This window comes from Phyllostomus hastatus, unplaced genomic scaffold, assembly GCF_019186645.2.
Source record: "Phyllostomus hastatus isolate PE091 unplaced genomic scaffold, TTU_PhHast_1.1 phas_contig_58, whole genome shotgun sequence".
Taxonomy (NCBI): Eukaryota; Metazoa; Chordata; class Mammalia; order Chiroptera; family Phyllostomidae; genus Phyllostomus; species Phyllostomus hastatus.
In genome coordinates, this window is record NW_025333916.1 from 50,028,934 (window position 1) to 50,048,607 (window position 19,674).

Sequence of the window (19,674 nt, forward strand, 5' to 3'; positions counted from 1 at the left end):
AGTGTATGATAAATAACAGTTCAATGGCATGTCATTAAAATGTTTCATGCTGGGAAGGAACAAGTTACTACCCTGTATTTTAAAACAGTTTTTGAAACTAAGTAGAAAACCATACTTATCTATAATTAAACAAACAAATGAAGGAAGGATAATTGACAAATATCCAATGCAAAAAATTCCAAATAATTTATGGGGATATTCTTCCCACAGTGAAGTGAATGATAACTTCCCATTCCTTAAGTGCGTTGGGTATATTGACTTTCTTCTGAAAAGTACAGGAGGGAACGGGGGATCTGAGTAACTTATGGTGGAGAAACCTGGCAGACAGTGCTTCATTCATGTACTCAATATCAGCAATCTTAAATCGTACTGAAACCATATATCCTTGATATGATGTGATGGGAATTGTACTTGACCTCTGTCATCCCCTCTCAAAACCAATAACCTCAGTATAAATATGAGAAAAAGACTAGACAATCACAATCGAGGGGCTTTCTACAAAATTCCTGACCAGTAAGTACACTTTACAACTAACAATATCATCAAGAAACGAGGCCAACAATCTATCACAAAGAAGAGGAACCTAATGAGGCATGGTTACTAAATGTGATTTGGTGTACTGCATGGGGTCTTCAAACAGAAAAAAAGGATATTAAATGAAATTAAGAAAATTTGAGTAATATAGAGACATTAGTTAATAACAATGTCTCAATATTGGTTCATTAATATTGACAAATGTACTACACTGATGTAAAAAGGAAAAAAAAATAGGTGAAAAGCACATTTTGAAGAGTAAATGGGCAATTCTATTTCAGATACATTAACATACTTGTATATTGTCAGTCCTTCATATAGGTACTATATATGTAATTTTTGAAAGAAAAAAGAGTGTTTTGAGTTGGATACATAATTTTTGTGTCATAAGAATATGTGTATATATTAATTAAATTACATTATTGTTTAAAAAAATAATGTAGAGGCAGAAAAGGAGAAAATTCACAATTCATCCCCAAGAATAAGCCTTATGAGTAAGGGAGGTAAAGCCAAATCAAATCAAATCAAATAGAAAGAGCCAGGGATGTTTAAATCACACAAAATAAATTGTATCACAGAAGCTAAGTAGGAAAAGACACGTTCAATTTTTTTAGCATTCCAAAAATCAAATTTAACGTATTATTTTCTGATAAAAGTAAAACATGTTCACTATAAAAATTGGACACAGAAAGGATAGCAAATAAAATATGATTAGGGATAATGGCATAATGATAACATTTATTATTTTGCTAAATGTCTTTTCAGTCTTTTTTTCTGTATATTATACACATACATGCACACAATCTTTTAAGCAAAACTGGGTTCACTTTCTGCACCAAGTTTTGCTCTTCGCCAAATAAAGGCCATCATTGCCTGACACTGAATAAACTACACATTGATTATTTCTGTTCATATAGTATTCCAAAGGATAAATGTACTACAAATAGAAGGAGGGTCTTATTTGATAAGGTAAGAGGGACATACCTTTCTATGTGGATGAGAACCTCCAGGAATTTTGGGAGAGCTGAGATCCTCAGGAGAGTGGAGATAATGGAACATTTAAGGTACAAGAGGAATGGGAAGCCTTGGCCATTTCTAAAAGATTGTTATACTTATCTCAATAACCGATTTGATAAAAATCATAAAACATATGTTCATTATAAGAAGGTTGATTATTTTGCTTAAAAAGTACAAAAATAAGTCTCATATAATCCTATCATTTAATGCATTTCTCTGATAATATTCACAAAGCTAGTTTGTGTGTGTGTATGTTTGTGTGTGTGTGTATATAATCTTAAAGAGTATAATCTTAAAATTTAGTTATATCTGATAATGGCCTACGTTTCGGTTCTAACATTCGAAAGCCTGTTGGGAAACTTGAAAGTCAGGGACTCGGGAGAAGGTAGGAGAGTGTGTTACAAGGACTGCAGGTGAGTGTCAGGCACGTCTTCCCCCACCCCCAGTTGAGCTCAGCAAGAGGACAGAGCCTTGTTCTGTGGCCCAGGTGGCCCCAGTGCCCTTCACTCACCAGCTTTTACCTCCCTTAGAAAGTGAGCACTACCAGAACAGGAGGCCTCAGTTATGGATTACTGATGAGCATCAAGTGGTTACCAGTGTGGTTTTGTCTACATATGGGAAGAGAGTCTTCACTCAATATTTTAAATTATCTTTAAATGAGCTCATATTGACACATAATTAAGTCCATTTTTCAGATTTCCTTAGTTTTAACCTAGTATCCTTTTTCTGTCCTATAATCCTATCAGGACTATAAAATTACAGTTAGCCACTCTGTCTCTGTAGACTCCTTTTGCTGTTACAGTTTCCCAGACTTTTCTTTTATGATCTTGACAGTTTTGAGGATGACTGGACTGGAAGTGATAACACACTCACGTCTATGTAACTCTTACCAGTTTGTCAAGAAAGTTTTAGTAGGAGTGTGGGATAAGACAGTGAAGAGAAGGGAATATGTGAAAATGTGATCTCAGCCATTTCAAAACTAGGATATGAGTGGTAATCGGTAGAGGAACTGTCTTTTCTGACAAAACAAAAGGAACAGCTAAGGACTCTGACTTTAAACTGTGAGTGTAAATTCATATGTCACCCTAGATTATGAGTTTCTGATTCCATTAACGAACTCGTAATCATAGAGTGGAAATCAGACTCATGATATTTATGTATATAAACAGAAAAGTGAGACTTCATGTAGACTTCGATACCATATCGCTACTATAATTGGGCCCCCTGTTTCTGTATCAGATAATGAGGTAACAAAATGAAAGATAGTTAGGATTGAGTTTTGAGAATTTTTATAGAGGAAAATTTTAAATACATGGTGGTTGGGCAAAAGTTGGTCAAAGATAGAATCAGGTATCTTATAAATGAGTGGGTTCATAAATATGAATGACAATACTTGAAAAGACAAAGAATGAGCCATACTTGATACTACAGCATGGAGATAAGGAAAAGTAAAAGGTGGTATACACAGTAGGCAATCATATTAGAGTTTCTTTTTTTTTCTCAACAGCATTGACTACACAATAGCAATAAGAAGACTGAAAGATGCTTTACCTTACATCAATACAATGCTAACATTTGAGTATGAATCTTTAAATATAAATATATTTTGTATGTGTGCAAGTGTGCAGAGATATACAAATTTATTGAAGCTTAAAAATAAAACTTAGGTACATCTCAACAATATAATATTTAATATAATTTTGTCAAAAATTAAAACATCATCTAATAAAATAAACACATTGGAAAATGTAGACTTAATCTTACATTTTAGGTTTAAAGTAGGATAAAAATTCTCCCCTAAATAGGTGAAAAGTGTATGTGAGTAGTAGTAGTAGTTTAAATTAAGGCTATCAGTACTGCCTGAAATTCTAAATATCTTTTGCATATTACTTTTGAGTTGAAATTAAATTTTTTATAAATAAAATATAATACTTGAGTGGACATTTTTATTTTACTGATGATCATTTATGTAATGGTCAATACTTATCTTAGGCTAGGCTGTGTAGCAAACACTTTCATGTATTATTAAATTTAGTTCTCAGCACAATCCAATGAGGTAAACACACTTATGTCTGCATTTCACAGGTGAACAAATGAGACATAAAGAGCTTAGTACCTACCCAAGTTAAAAGAGCTAGCAACTGTGGGATGCAGGTTCAAATTCCAGAACCAGAACTTGTTGCTTAACCACTGATCTATAGATATCACTCATCAGATATGTTTTAATCCATCGTGTGTCAGTCCCATTTACTTTTTTATAAAATAAATGTAAGCTATTTAGAGAGCAGTGTTTACATACAAATTTATGCTGGTCATTTGGCATGTTTTAGAGTGACAGCTTTCAAATAAATGAATATTAATTCAGCGGATCTGTGGTGGTTTATTTTGCACAACTTACACATGAATGCATTTTAAATGTTTTTAAAGATTGATAGAGACATTAACAAAAATAAAGTAAAATAAAATTGACATGCAGTCTGTGCAATATCATTTGTGAAAGGCATTAAATGGATTTGACAAATTAGTCATGTAGTCATGCAGAAAGCGGAAACTTCTAGATTTCTCTTGGGTAGTGGTACCCACAAAGGAGTATTTACATTTATTACCATATTTTTAGGACTATGAGACACACTGGACCATAAGACACACATAGGTTTTAGAGAAGGAAAATAGGGGGGGTGGAATTTTGAAGCAAAAAATGTGGTAAAACATTTAATAACCTGTGACCCTGCTCCATCACTGCTGCCCTCCAACAGCAAGCCAGGTAAGCTACATTCGGACTATAAGACACACCACCCTTTTCCTCCTAACTTTGGGGGGTGTGTCTTATAGTCCAAAAAATATGGTATTCTGTATTAAGTGAAAAGAGAGTTTAAAAATGTAGAATTACTCTTTATATTTGTATTCTTGTTTTTATTTAGGTTCACTCATTCATTAACAGTCCATTTCTTTCTCTCTTTCTGGTTTGTTTCATAATATTTACCTTAACTCCAGTTGGAGATAGAAACTAAGGAAAAAAACTGAGTATATCAAGAAAATATTTAAATTCTTCCTAACTGGAATATTTAGCTATCTTTGACTATACTTTATTTTTAAGTTTCATTTAATCTTATACTTAAAAATTTGTAATCTTCGATATTTCACAAAACACAGATGTGTATAATTAAAAGTAATTATTCAGAAGAGTTTGCATGTATTTACAAAAGGCATTTATAATATGGTATTAAGTATTCAATACCAAGAACTTTGCAAACATTGCTATTAAAATATCATATTACACTTTGTGCTGTAGAGGACGTTCATCTTACTCTTCATAGGATTGTAATAAGAAATATACAAGATGCTACAAGTAAAATACTTAACTCATTGTCTAGATATAACCATCTCCAGAAAGGTTACTTCAAGTATTATTATTAGCCACACCATGCTTTGATAAATATAAGATCTCATCTCATCATATTTACTTGGAACTCGTAAAACTTCTGTTACAACCAATTTAATCAGTTTGCCTACGTTGTTTGATCTATCTTTTAGATAAAAATATAGATAAATGAAAGCTTCAGTTTCTATTTAAAGCATGTAAATAATTCAATTCTATTACAAGACTTGATACAGGGCTTTTTGTCCAGTTAGCCTTATAATGCTAATAAGTCCTCTATTGAGTGAAACCAAAACTGTTCCCATATTTTTTTAAAATTTACTTATTTATTTTGAGAGAAGGAAGGGAGGGAGATAGAGAGAGAGAAACATCAATGTGTGGTTGCTGGGGGTCATAGCCTGCAACCCAGGTATGTACCCTGACTGGGAATCGAACCTGCGACACTTTGGTTCGCAGCCCGAGCTCAATCCACTGAGCTATGCCAGCCAGGGCTTGTTTCCACATTTTTAAGTGTTTCTTATGAACTTTCACATAGAAGAGTTCATACTATGTCCCTTAAAAATGTATGAATATAGACTACCAGTTCCAGGTTACTATAAATGGTGCCTGTCAGTTATGTTTTCAAGTGGAGCTTCTTAGAGATTTTTCTGCAGATACTTCCAGGGAAGGAATCCTTGTCAGGAGAGAAACCTAAGGAGAGTAGACAGAAATGTTTGGGACTGGTTTAGGAACAAGTATGAGTAGAGGGTGGTTAATTTAGCTACTTTAAGCCAAAGGAGAAAAATTTCTGCACAATGGCATCTTTGGACTTTCCATTTCCTCTCAGAATTTATATTTCAGAAACTTAATTAATGAAAAAAAAATACTAGTTATAAATACAACCTGAAACAATGATTAAGGGTAACTATTATTTTTATAATAAAAGTAAAGTAATTGAGTGATGATTTCCACATCATTAGCAACTTATTAAAATCTGATTTTTATCCATTATCTTCTCTTTTTTAGATTGCAAAATAAAATGAGGTTAAATTAGCATATTATGATTTAGAACTTCAAAACATGGGGCAATTAGCATCTGTGCTATGGTTATTCTTGTTTTTAAGAAAAGATTTTGATACACTAACATATTTTTAAAATCTGTAATTAGTAATGAAGTTTAGAACAAATGCTTATACTTTGAATCAAACCATTAATGATAAAATATTAGGAAATATATCTTATTTATTTAATTAAAATAATACATTCAATTTATTTTTGTACATTAAAATGGAGTGAATTTAAAAAGACAAAATGAATTATGAACTATATATTATACCAACAATTTTATTGTTTTGCATCTTATGGTACACATAAACTACTCAAATTCTATGGCACACCAAAAATGTATTTTTTTTCAATTTTATATAAAATAAGTATAATTTTGTTTAATTTACAAAAGAAATAATAGTACTTACCTACACTTTTTGTTCCAAAGTGGCTTTTTAAAAAAATCTGGTGCCTATACTTACATATAATGATTTTCCTTACCAAGAAAACCATTAAGCAACCATAAGCAATCTTATGTGATGTGACAAGAAGATGCAACTCTATTATATGACATATATGTTTATGGTTCAAGACAGAGCAGTCACACTTAATGGCTATTGTGTTGGCTGTTGTCTCTATTTATTTGACAGTCTAAGGAAAAAGAGATCAGTGACCCTGAATAAAATAGTCAGGTGCTGCATGTTTTAAAAGTCCCTGCAGCACACCAGTGTGATATGGCATACCAGTTGAAAATCACCATATTGTACAATCACACAAATAAACTGGAATATGCTCAATTAATTATATTGTAAGTGAATTTTAAAGAGACACATAAACTCTTAATGTAATAATTTAATACTTTATTTCCAAATGGCACTAGGCATTTTCTAGTGTGTGGCTGGAGAAAAAAAATCTTTATATGAAATATTATAACATTTCACATGTATATCTTAGAAGAATTATGGAAAAAGGATTTCATAAGTCAAATAACCATCATCATAAACACTATAAAAATTATAAGTATTTGATCATGTTATCATGTGTTTCCTTTCTTAAATAAGTAACACTTTTGTTTTTTAATCTGGAAATTTGAAATTTCACAAACTTATGAAAAGATTTTTGTATTAAAAAGGAAATGCACCAAAACCCAGAAATTATGTTTAGGAATTTCATCAAATAAGAAATATGCATGCCCATAAAAATTACTAGGAAAATCAACATCAGTTGAAAGTGTTTCCAGTATTCCCACATGTAAAAAATGACATATCTCAATCATTAGATGTGACTATATGGATGATATATTGTGTTAAATCCGTGTTAGTGACAATTTCATGCAATTCAGAGTACTGAACTGTGGAGGTCTTCTGATCTACTCTGAAACATGGACTACAGTTTCATCCATGAAGAGATCATATAAATCTTTTGTCTTCTTTCTGTGATATTTAGGCTGTTTGGAAATTTCAGAGTCAATTTAATGACTATTTATTTTATGGTTTGCTGTTTAAATATTTGTTTGCTATAACAAACAGAAAATTCACAGGAGACGATGTAAATGAATCCCAGTCATATGGGCAACTACTCCTACTTCCTATCACAAGCATCTGTTTAGCTGACTGACAAGGAAAGATGGTTCTCTTCTTTTGAACCCTTCAGAGAGGGAAAATTTGACTTTTTATTTTCCTTTATTTTAGATGGATCCAATTTGATTTTCGTTTTTCAAGGTCAAAGTTAGAAATACAAGTCCTCATATTTTTTAAAAAATTGTTTATGCTAAAGCATACATATTTAGGGCATTATTCACTAAATGAATATACTCTTACCAGTCCTGAGACTTCCCTGCTTAGATGAAAACAGATCAGTGTGGTGGTGCTGACTCTTCGGTAGCGTCACATGTGATGGGAAGATTTCTTCAAAGGATGAAAATTTATGTGCATGATATGATTTCCAATAAAAGAAAAATTGATGATTTACAGCCTGTATTCTGTGTATACAGTATAGAAAGTGATATTTTCACATAAGGATCAGAAGAAAAAAATTTTGAAATAAATAAAAGCTTTGAATGGCACATTATCTATTTAACATGTTGGTTGTGGTTACTTACACTTGTAAAATCCTTTTTTATTCATTTAATTTTCTTGAGATGTTTTTAAGTAGATTATTTCTAGTATGATTTAGAATGCCGCTGCCTAAAGTCTGAGTGAAAAAAATTAAATAGTCCATCTGATATTGCTTCATTTACATATTTGGTTCTTTTACCTATCAATTAACTTATTCCTAAATACAAATTGAACAAATTTTCTTACATATATAGTATCATTTAAAGAGATTAGAAGTTAGTGGTATGTTTCCACATTTAAATATGAAAATGTACTGTATTGTTGCCCAGGCTGGGTAGCAGCTCAGTTTGCTAAAATATCGTCCTGATATACCAAGTGTGAAGGTTAAATCCCTGGTCAGGGCACATACAAGAATCAATCAGTGAATGCATAAATAAATAAGTAGAACAACAAATTGACATTTCTCTCTCTCTCCCCACTTCCTCCCTAAAAATTCACTATTTATGCTTTTAAAAAGAAAATGCACCATATTGTTATAAGATTCAAAGGAAATTTAAATATGTCGTTCAAGAATAGATTTTCATTGCAAACTGTCTTTGAACAGTTCATCTATTTACTGACTTGAGAGCAGTAATTATTGAGAGTTTCAGATATTTGTGTTATTTTTATAACAATTTCTTAGACTAAATGTCATTAATAATTGGACTTTAAAAAATGATTACTATCATGCTCTGTATGCTTCTATTATGTAATGCCTTAAATTCCATTAATAATGCTCTATATATTCTCCGCTCTCAAACATTGTATTTACTTATAATTTTCATAAAAGCATGGTATGAATAACCAATAAAAAGGCATTTGAATATCCTCTCTTGCTTTCTTATTATTTAGGAAGACTATTTAATTCTATACACATTTGGGTGTAAGAATAACTTTATAATATTATTCAGTAACTTATTTAAATCTATGTAATTTTCTGTTTTGCTTATATCCCTGCTTTATCATATATGAACATATTGATTATTATTCTCTCTAGACAAAAATGCATATATATTTAAGTTAAGGAAAAAAGAACCTTGGATTAAATTCTTGGATCATTCAGTCACTTAGCTAATGAAGCAATTACATAATCAGTAAATATATGGAGAATACTGACCATGTTTTATTTTTTCATGGGGAAATAAAGGTAAATTTCTTGTTAACTTATAGTTCTGACAAACCACTGCTCCCACTGAATCTTTTAGAAAGCTGCAGTTGCTTGTTAGTAGTCTCAAAGGAAAAATAAGATCAATACCTGTCACAGCAGGAGATACTTTACTGGCTGTGGAATGTTGTAATATAGTGCTGAGGGTAAAAAAAAATACGCCAACACTTCAGCTTGGCCTTACGTAATGAGCAGGCTTCTGTTAAGAAAACTAAATCACTTTTCCTGGAAATGTAATGCCTAGATCAAAAGGTTTGTGTTACTTTGTAGTTCCATTTTCATGTTTGGTATATTTTATGGACTGGTATATAAAATGTGCCAAACCTTTTGATGAGTAAGTGACATAATGCCTATACATTGTGTGTATTTTTCAGGTAGGAAAAAACTCCATGACCCTAAATATTTTAAGCTTTAATATAGTAATGCTCTGAAGATCTAGGATTTCTAATGTTTTCTTTCCTTTTTTTCTTCTTCCTTTCTACCTTTCTTTCCCTGCTTTAAACATTCCTTCTACCTTTCTTTCCTTGCTTTAAACATTTTTCCATATTCCCTATTTTTAATGACTAAATAAAATTTTGAATTCTAGCAAATATGTGTGTAGATGCTTATAGACCAATTTTTAAAATAACATGTTCTTTCTCATTTACATACATTTTAGTTTTATTTAAAGGTAGTAACAATAATTAGGTATGAGTGCACATTTGTAGGTAATCCACCAGTCCATCAGAAGTGGAAACTGAGGGTCCTGGGACTCTGAGGGTGACTAGTAGCAGAAGGAGGTAGTAAATATCAAGTAAGGACCAACAGCTACAGAAGCTAGGAGCTTCAGTCAGGAGTACTACTAACTCTTCCTATGTTTCCCAAGGAAGATAGACCTAGCAGAATCTTCAAAGAGCAGGTCCCAAAAGTGTGAAGTGATTTGAGTGGTATAAGAAATAGACTGTAGCCCTGGCTGGCATAGCTCGGTGGATTGAGCAGGGGCTGTGAACCAAAATGTTACAGGTTCGATTCCCAGTCAGGGCACATGCCTGGGTTGCAGGCCATGACCCCCAACAGCTGCACATTGATGTTAAGAAAAAAAAAAGAAATAGACTGTATTGAAAAGTTACATGATCCACTTCACCCTTTAAGGAAAGACCTATTGCCCAGGTGCCGTGAGAGCTGTCAGCAGGCTGCTCCCAACTTTAGGGTTTGCCTGAGCCACAAGAGAGCAAACTTGGCCAAGGACAATTTCTTCCTGGAGTGACCCATATCCAAAAACTGATTGCAGTAGAAGTGCAAATCACCTGTTAATGCTAGCCCTCAGTGGAAAACGACTGATGGACATTGTGCATTACAGAACACTCAGTGGGCTAAGGCAGGACTTGGCTGGGCCCATAGCACAGTTTGACTTCTCTGGCTGCCATATCTCACTCCTTCCCTCCTCGTCCATATGTGTTCATCGCTAGCAATGCCCTGCACACCAAAACCCTTAGCATGCACTTCCTTCTCGGTTATTTGCCTATCAGTGGGACAAACTACATTTGTCTTGGTCTTGAACCTAACAGGTTTCCCTTCCCAGCCAGACCACAGATTTATTCAAACAAATCAATCCAGTAGAAACCAAGCCCACCTCACACTTTTGTTATTACAGAGCCTGTGCCCACAGAACTGCTTATCCACTGTATTTCCAAATACAGTTCCTGAGGGGCCCTGTAACAAAAAAGAAGGAACAAGATCCCTCTCCTCCAATCGGTGAATGTGTGAGGTTAAACTGCCATTGACTCATCTGTTCAGTGATATATATATATATAATATATATATATATATATATGTGTGTGTGTGTGTGTGTGTGTGTGTGTGTGTGTGTGTATTAACCTCATATAATATAACATATATATTCAATCCTAAATATATGTAAAATATATATTCCAATACACACACACACACATATATATGCATATATACACACACTGATCACCATATGTATGATATGTGTGTATATATATATGTGTGTGTGTGTGTGTGTATAATTGCCCCAATTATCAGAAACACAAATTGAGATGAGGAGTTTACTCAATCGCACAATAGTATACACCTTTATTTTATTTTATTTTATTTTATATTTTATTTTATTTTATTTTTAATAGTTTATCTATATTGTATTTTTTCCATGACCATTTGTCCTTATACCTTGTTCTACCTTCATCCTCCACTCTGCACCCCCAATCACCACACTGTGATGAGTTCTTTCTTTCTTTCCTTTTTTGCTCAATCCATCCATCCCCAACATTCCCCCTCAAGCTGTCAGCCTGCTCTCTATCTATGACTCTGTCTCTGTTTTGCTTGTTAGTTCAGTTTGTTCATTAGATTTCACATATGACTGAAATCAGATGGTTTTTGTCTTCCCCTGACTGGCTTATTGTACCTTTGGGTTCTGAAGCTGGAATTTCAAACCTAAGGTCTGGTTCCAGAGTTCTTGCTTTTAATTGGGCACAACTAGTTAGCATACTTTCTGGGAGCTGAAAACTGTTGTTTAATAGTCACATATTAACAGACAAAATCCATTTGTGAATGCTTTAAAGGCAACTTTGAAAACAAAATACTATACTAACCTTTCTTCTCAAACTAAGAATAAAAGGATGGCAATAACTTTTCTGAGAGGAAATGGGAAAGTAAGTAGTAGACTCTTTCAAGAAAAATTAAACTTAAAGTGTGAGGCTTTTGTATTTAGCTAAATAAAAATAAACTAGGGGAAAGAAACAAGAGAAGGAAAGAAAAAGAGAAAAAAGGATGATAAAAGAAAAAAGAAAAGGAAAAGAAGACAAAATGGATGGACTGCTGTTGAGCAGTGGGAATATAATTAATTTGAAGCGATTTTTTCATGCTTAGGCAGAGTGTGAGTAATGAGATAGAAACTGGGAGTCCAGGAAGGGGTGAAACCCATATGTCTCCAGTTAGCACATATGCCAAGTGAAGCCTCGGTTTTTGGCATGTGGTATATACACTGTTCTACATCAACCCACTGGAAACTGAGGAGGTGAAGCTTGAAACTTCGACAAAAGTTTTCACAGTGGCAGAATTGCAGTAAATGTAAAAAGCAAGGATTGGACTGTGGGTGTTTTCACCCTTTTAACTATTCCAAGAATTTCAAATGAGAGGAGCAAATGATGACGGAGGAGAGTTAAAAATTCAGAAAAAGTCATTTTGTAAAAAGTTACATGGGTTATCTCTAAGAGGAAAATGTGACAGTCACAAAATTGGGGAAATCAGTAAGAAATTATCCCCTCAGTTTGATTTTTTGAAACATTTCATCCCTCTTCCCTGAAGACTTACCCCACTGAAGCCAAAGGTCTTATATTTCACAGTAAAAGCAAATTTTAAGGTAGCATAATATGAACATATTTTTGATGGAACAACTGTAATTTTTAATAGTCAAACATAAGCTTCTAGAAAGTTGCTCAAACCGTCTATTTTGTCAAGCATTTACAGAATTAGTGCTTTGAGTGAATGTCCAGAAAACTCGATAAGGTTAAAATTCTCACTGTGGATAAATGATTGAAATCTGGGATTCTCAATTTCCTTTTAAACACTCCAAGGTAAGTAACTCTTTTTAATAAAAGACTCCGAAAAATGTATTAATTTAATGTTATCATGCGTATATATGTATATAGTTAAAAAACAACATTGCTAAAATGTAGTTAAACAAACGTGCATTTTGGGAGCTGAGGAATGATCAGAAAGTAATTTCTTCAGATCCTGTAATTTTGTGGATGAAAAAAATAGAAACCTTGTTGGACACAGATCTAGCTGTCTTCTGCAACAAAAGCCAAAGTCATGAGAAAGGTGCTGGTGAGAAGGAAAGAGGTTTATTCAAGCCCCAGCCACCTGAAAGGAAGTGGCTAGTGTTGTCCCAAAGCCCATCTTCTCATCTCAGTGCAGGCAAGGGTTCTATCAGGAGCAAGGGAGAAAGAGCAGAACAAAGGAGCTGAGGGGAGGGGGCTGTAGATGTGCAGTGTTCTTGCTGCTCCCACTACGGATCTGGATCTTCAATGTCAGTGGATGGATGTCTTGTGTTCAAGCTGCCCCGGGCCCAGGCAGGACCCAGAACAGCAGGTTTCTGTAATGTGCTCAAAAAAGGGTGTTAGCAATTTATAACAATTAAGGGCACTGCGACTAGCCTGGCCTTGGTTTTAAGGCATACAGCCTGTCTCTTCACCCAGGAAAAGAGCTGTTGACTATATGTTATTTAATCAAGAATGTTATTTTGCTGGTTAGCATAAGATTTAGTGTGGAAAGTGAAGGTTGTATATAAGCTTTGCAGGACATCTTCCCATAGACCTTAATATGGATATGTATGATCACCATTCTTCACGTAGCCATCTGGGCTTTTTGGTAGCTGAATTTCTGTTGATGGAGTGGTATCAGCTGGACCTTGAAGCCAGGCTGCTTCCTAGGTTCACACCTAAACTGTAAGTATACTTAACAAACAAACAAACAAACAAACAAACAAACAAACAAAAAACACTTTTAACAAGCAAGCTCTAGTTTGGAGAGAAAAATCCAAATAGGTTAGAGTATCAAACTGGATTTAACATTTATTGAGTTAACACAGGTAGCTTTATATAAATTCTTTTATAAGCTTAATTTGTTAGTGTATTCTTATCTTAGCTCTATTCGATGGCTAGTCAGACTGATACAGGTAGTATAGGGCATTCACTGCCCATTATAGTATGTGTCTAGAATATATCACTGTAATTGTCTTAATGTAACACTCAAGCGTGTTTTTATGATTATGTATAAAGACATAGTTTCTTTTTTTAGGCTTTTCATTTTTTTAAATTTTTTAAATTTTTATTGTTGTTGCAGTACAATTTTCTATCTTTTACTCCCATCCCAACCCACTCACGAGCCCTCCTCTCCTCCCTCCCATTTCCACCTGCCCCTAGTTTCTTATCTATGTGTCCTTTATACTCATTCCTGTCCCCTGAAATTCCCTCTCCTCTCCCCTCTGAATGCTGTCAGCCTGTTCTCTATTTCAGTGTCATTGGTTATATTTTACTTGTTTCTTTGTTTTGTTGTTTAGGTTCCTGTCAAAGGTGAGATCATATAGTATTTGTCTTTCACTGCCTGGCTTATTTCATTTAGCATAATGCTTTCCAGTTGCATCCATGCTGTTGCAAAGGGTAGGAGCTCCTTCTTTCTTTCTGCTGCATAGAATTCCATTGTGTAAATGTACCATAGTTTTTTTATTCATTCATTTACTGATGGGCATCTAGGTTGCTTCCAGCACTTGGCTATTATAAATTGTGCTGCTATGAACATAGTTTCTTAAGAAAAAACGTGATTTTAAGATAACGTATTGATTAGGAATAACTGATCCTTTTTTTATAATTGAGAAATAAAAGCAACAGAAACAATTCGTAAAAAATATCATGTGGGCTCTGTGTTTATATCACAAAACTTACTGATGGGTACATGGATGAATCAAACAGGTGTAATAGGATATTTTGGCTTTTTTATACTGGTTCAATTTAGAGTCTAGAGTAGTTCAAATACGTAGTTCAAAAGTAATCTCAAAAGGTTTCAAATACATAGATAGGTATAAATATAGATATAGAATAGAGATAAAAATAGATATAGATAGCATATATCCATGCCCCAAACTCTGTTAGACTTTGTTGACACAGAAATAAACCAAAGATAATTACTCCCTTTGAAGTGTCTTCAGAAAAGTTGGCATAAGGCTTGAATACTACTAAGAAGTTTTCTCTTCTGTGAATAAAATAGAAGATATCTAGAAAATCTGGAAGAAAAAGAAAAATTGAATGAAAAAATATGTGAACTCATTTCAATTCAGTATTTGATATTATTGGAATGTCTCTGATGCATTAGACACTGTACTAGGTATCAAAGGGGACAAATATATGAAATAAATAGATAATTATAGAATGATCTCTAACCTCAAAACCTAGTAAAAATATAAATATGCACATACTTATTATGCAAATACACAGAAAAATTCATATAAGAACAGCAGGTCATCAGAATGGGAAGATCAACTATATAACAGTTGAGTTAGACTGTAAAGAAATGAAGAGTATTTTGATAGGCAGATATAGTGATAAAGAAAAATAGAAGAAATTAGAGGATGTATTGTACAACAGGTCTTTGAAGAATGTCATTTCACTCAATGTTGTTTCACTATAATGTTAAGAAAAAATTCAGCTGAGCCACTGTCTGTTAGAGTTTGAGTGTCCTCACAACTGTGTGGGTTTTCTCTGGGGAGTAGTTTCCTCTCACGTCACAAAAATGTGTAGGTAAAATTAATTGGTGTGTCTAAATTGTCCCAGTCTGACTGACTGTTAATGTGGATGTGATTGGCCCTGAGACGGAAGGGTATTTTAACCAGTGTGGATCCAGACACACTCATCCTTGAACTGGAAAAAATAGGTTAGAAAATCATTATCTTACTTGTTTTTACTAATCATTTTTAAATGTTATATATCATTCACATTTATTTTAATGTATAATATTGGAAGCGTTCTGAGTTTTTATTCAGTAGTTTGATGATGTTTTTGGGACCAGAAATATGCTATTTATATCAATTAACCTAAGGGAAAAATTGTTTTTTTGTTTGTCTTTTCACTTAAAGTTTCAGTTTCCAAATCCTTTTGATGGCATTAAGTGAGGACTTCCTGTATTAGTTTTCTATTACTGCCTTGGCAAGTTACCATATCCTTAGTAGCTTGAAACAACAAAAGTTTGTCATTCCATAGCAGCTTCCATAGGTCAGAAGCCTAGTTGGCCTTGAGTGATCTGTAGGGTTTCAATAGCTGAAAGTATCAACATGTTTTTCTTCCTTACTGGTGATGGTAGGAAAAAAATCTCTTTCCAAGTTCATTCAGGTTGTTGATAAAATTCAGTTCTTTATGGGTGCAGAACTGAAGTACCTGTTTCTTCCTGTCACTCAGGGGGTCTGTCTTTGCTGTTAGGTGCTGACCTTCTGCCCTCTCCGGCTTTCCTTGGTGGGGCGTCCAGCAGTGTCAGATTTAGTCCCTCTTTAACTTGGAATCTCTTTGACTTCTTTTATCACCAGCCAGGAAAACTTCCCTGTTTCTAAAAGGTCAAGTAATTACATTGGGTCCACCTGCATAACACAGGATAATTCCTCTATTTTATTGTAAATAGAGTTCTAACCTTAATTGCAATTATAATATCTTTTTTGCCAAGTAGCATGATATATTTATAAGCATAACAACATGCTTTGAAAATCATGGAAGGCAAAATTCTGATTACAACACTTGTGCTCTAAAAATTGCTAGAAAAATTCTAGATTCCTAATCGATTGCCACACGACAACCCCCTTTGTCTAGTGACAGACTGAACATATGTCAACGGCAGGAGAGCAAAGAACCACAGAGTCTGGGCCATGTCATCCGTTACAGAAATTTCATATAACTCCTAAAAGTGAGTAAGAAAGATAAGGTTTTTAAAGAAAAAACTAGAAATTTGACATGTCAAATATTACAATGTAGCAAATTATAATATTTCTAATGTTAGAATAGAGGATACTTATCTCTCAGGGTCCATTCAAGAAGAAAAAGCTGTAACTGAATGTCTCTTCTTATCAAACACTTTTTAAAAAGATAATTAAAGCCATTTTGCTCAAGGGGATTTCAAACTTGTTTTTGTTCACCTTACCTAAGAAATTGAGAATGAGAGGGATAGCTTTACTTGTCAAATTTTTGTAAAAAAAATTAAGAAAGGAGCTAAGATGACAAAACCAGAATATTTCTAATTTTAATTTGAGAATAAAATAAAGTCTATTGAAAATCATTTGGCAATAAGGCTTCCTGGAGTATAAATATAATTCAATAATTTAAAAAATTAATTTATTAAACCCAGTATGCAAAAGGGAGTGCCATTGATCTTTGTTTTGTGAGTGTGTTCTGAGTGGTGGTATAATTTTTTACATTTTGAACAGGGAAGATAAGAGTATATTTTTTTGTCAGAGCAATAAAAATGGAAATTACATTTTGTGAGACGACACATGGAAACACTTATCTCTCAAACTAGTTTATATTTAAAAAATTAGATTTTGTACCAGAACTTGCTTTAATATTTAAATACAAATGAAAATTAGGGCTGTTTGGTCGTATAATCAATAAAATATAATTAAAAATAAATAACATAATATAAAAACAACAACAAGGCCACAAAATTTAGGATTATTTTTATTCTAATTTTATTTGTCAGTCCAGGAAATTTAATTCAGGCTTGGCTTTTTTGTTTGTTAGTTTTAATCCTCACTTGAGGATACATTTTTATTGATTTTTAGAGAGAGAGGAAGGAGGGAGGGGGAAGAGAGATGTTTCGTTGCTTGCTTATATGCATCCCAACCTGGGAGCAAACCTGCAACCTTCTGCTATACAGACTGCGCTCCAACCAGCAGGACCGCCTTAGGAGCCAAGACTGGTCTGACTTTTAAAAACACACTGTTAAATTAAAGTCTGCTCCAAAGCTGCGGAAAAAAGTCTGAGAAAACCCGATATTGTGAACAATGGACAAGATGACTTTAAAAAAGCAACCAGTTGACAGGTCATGTGCCAATATCAAGTGACTGGGCAAAATTTTTATTACAAACATGACACTCTTTGGGGCAACTTTACTGTATTTTTTCTAATGACCAGTGGGTGCTATCATGGCATAGAGTAATTCACTACATCATTCAAAAGTGTGATCCTTGAGAGGTAAAAATATAAAATCAAATCAAATCCACATTCACCAACTAAGCTACATTTGCCTGAGGAAATTAACAAAGAGTTACAGTAAAATCACAGGGAGAGCAAGATCCCTTCCATCCACGACACTTCTCTTAAAAAACACCCCCAGGGAATGCAGCTGGGCCGACATTTACCATATCCAAAGACCAAGACTATAAATTATTAAATTGTTTGACACAGAGTTTGGTTTCCAATGCATTATTTTATCAAGCTGTCAAGTTCTCTATGTAGGCTAGTAGTCACAATGTTAAAAATATACCCCACTATTTGGGGGACTTTTCAGGGTTATGGAGTATATCAAAACAATGTAGTTCATCTGTCAGTAATATTTATTATTTTAATTTTGCATATTAACTCCTGATTTTTATTCTTGCTTCAAAGTAAACACCAGCTACATTCCCATGGTATAAGAAATTGACCATAGGGCAAGCTCAATACCAAAATTTTTTGAGCCTTCTTTGAGAAAGAACCAAAAAAGCTAGATTGAGCTTTGTATAAAACCAATTAATCTGAATATCTGATTATAGACTTGTTTAGGTTTCATTATTCCAGATTTTGAAAATTTCAGATCTCAAGTCACAATAGAACCATCTTGTTGGTACAATATGAGCATATTCAACTTATTTAGGTGTGTGACAGCTTCCCCTTGAAGGTATAGATAATCAAACTGCCAGCTGTAGGGTCATGGGCTGTCCTGGGGAACCTGATTGAGAAGGGTGACAAAGGTCTGTTTCTTACCCATAGGAATAAAGATCATTTTGGACCAGTACAAGGCATATACAAGGTCCAGCACAAATAATGGTCCTTTTTTTTAAATTACAGAATCATCAGCATGTAATTCTGGATAACAATATCACGCTGACACACACCGTATGACATTTTAGGTGAAATGTTCAAATTAAAACTATAAATTATTACAGCTGTATTATTACTCCACCAACCACACTGAAACAGGCTGTTTTGCTGCCCAACCCTATGTTTATTCCCATCACACACAGACACACACACAAAAATACCACTACGTGCAGCGATGAATGCATTAACTAACCTAAAGGCGATCATTACTTTGCAATATGTACCTGCATCACATGTTCACACTGTACACTTGAAATTCACAGGGTCGCATGCCAATTCTATCTCAATAAACCTGGGGGGGAGAAGCATATGTTTACACAGATTACTTCTGATTGTGGTAACATGAAGGGTGGCCAAGCTGCCTCCACTCTTCGATATGCAGAGTGAGATTTTAAAAATAAGATACCTTAAAAAGGAGAGTTGGAAATCTGTACATTTCTGTAATCAAAATTATCTTTTGTATTTTACTTTATTCCTATCATTACTGGGACTTTATTGAAAATACAAGCCTGGTTTTCATTATGTTGCATAGGAAAGATATATCCCATGCTTTATAACACACCAGCAAAGACCACTTTTCTTTTTTCTATAGCCATCTCAAGAGACCATGGAAAGGGGCTACTTTAGTGACAGAGGAAGCCGCAGAGTAGTGGCATGAATAAAAGGCTCTGAAATATTATAACAAACATGCAAGATATGTTCTCATTAATTCTAAAGAAATACTTAAGGATGAGTAGGTCCAAATAGAAATAAAGCCAGTCAAAACTCATTCTTTTAAAGTGAGTTAGGATCACACACTATTTATATTTTGTTTAATATTATTCTAAAAATTCTTGA